Here is a 1,462-nt window from a genome sequence, read left to right on the forward strand (position 1 = left end):
TAATACAAGTCCTGTTTTTCTGCTCTGATGGCTGTGGGATCAAAAATGTCAGTTTGAATGGGTTTCAGTGGAGCATTTTTGGACCTGAACAGTCTGAATGTAACTATTTAGTTTCCACAGTGTATTTTAGACTTATTGTAGGAGCTGAGCTGCAAATTCACTGATTACACTCAAATACACAAAAATGTGCCAAACAGTGTCTATGGGTTAAAGGGGTAAAAAGTACAATATGTCCCTCTGAGAAGGTGCACAAAGTAAAATAAAAAGTACTTCTGTGCTCCAAAACTAAAGTTGAGAGTTTCCATATTTTCCCAAACTAATCCTCTTGTCCTCTGTCCCACAGGGACCTGGACGCAGGCGCCGCCGTCACATGCTGCCTAAGCCCAGTCACATGTCCTCACTACTGTCCTCCTTCACAGCATCAGCTCCGAGTCCTCCCGCGATGCCTTCAAGTCCTCCTCGGAAAAAGCGAACCCCTCTGCTCGGTCTGCGTGATGCAGCCGGAGCAGTTTGCAGCCCAGCGGGCAGAAACGTGATGCCGGAGCCAGGATTTTAGAAAATACCGAAGGCTCAAATGTCACCAGCAAAAGCCGACATGTTTGACAAGACTAAGACTTAATATTTAAATTTCTTTTCAACAACATGGGAAGAAGGCAACAAGCAATTTAGGAAGGAATAAGCCAGAAATTCAGAAGAAATTAGTGAAAAGAAAATCACATGAAAATCAGGGAACAAAATCAAAAATTAATGTATATATTTAAATTATATATAGAGAGTTATTGTAGGAGCTGAGCTGGAAATTCACTGATTACACTCAAATACACAATCTGGACTACATTTAGGACACATGCATCAACACACACACAATTATAAAAACATGAAAAAAATGAAAAAATAATGTGAAAGAGCGTAAAACAGGTTTCATCTTTTGGCAGTTGTTTTGGGTCTATTTGAGGCAATTTTATGTCTTTTCTGTGTCACTTTAAGCTAACTCAGTTGCTTTTTTTGGTCATTTTGTGCTTCCTTGAAGTTTTGTTTTCGTCTTTTTGCTGTTCTTTTTGGTCTCATTGAGATAATTTTATGTCTTTTTTTGGTCGTTTTGTGTTTCTTTGCAGTTCTTTCGTGTATCCTTGTAGTTGCTTTTTGTCCTTTAGCAGTTTTATTTTGGGCCTCATTGAGGTATATGCTAAGATTAAACAAAAATACATAATCTGGACAAAATGTATACCATGTGCATGAACACAGCCAAAATTACACAAAAAGATAAATAAATAAAAATAAAAATAAATTTAAAAAATGCGTAGAATGCGCCAAATTATGAACTTCATCAAAGCAGCGGTCTGTTTATTTATTTGTTTGTTTGTTTATTGTTTGTGTATGATACCTGCTGTGGCGGGCTGCCTCACCTCTGCAGACACCCCCTCCTCCTCTTCCTGGTCGTCTCTCAGATTTCCGGCGGCCC

This window comes from Plectropomus leopardus, chromosome 12, assembly GCF_026936395.1.
Source record: "Plectropomus leopardus strain MGB_pleo_1.0 chromosome 12, ASM2693639v1, whole genome shotgun sequence".
Classification (NCBI taxonomy): Eukaryota; Metazoa; Chordata; class Actinopteri; order Perciformes; family Serranidae; genus Plectropomus; species Plectropomus leopardus.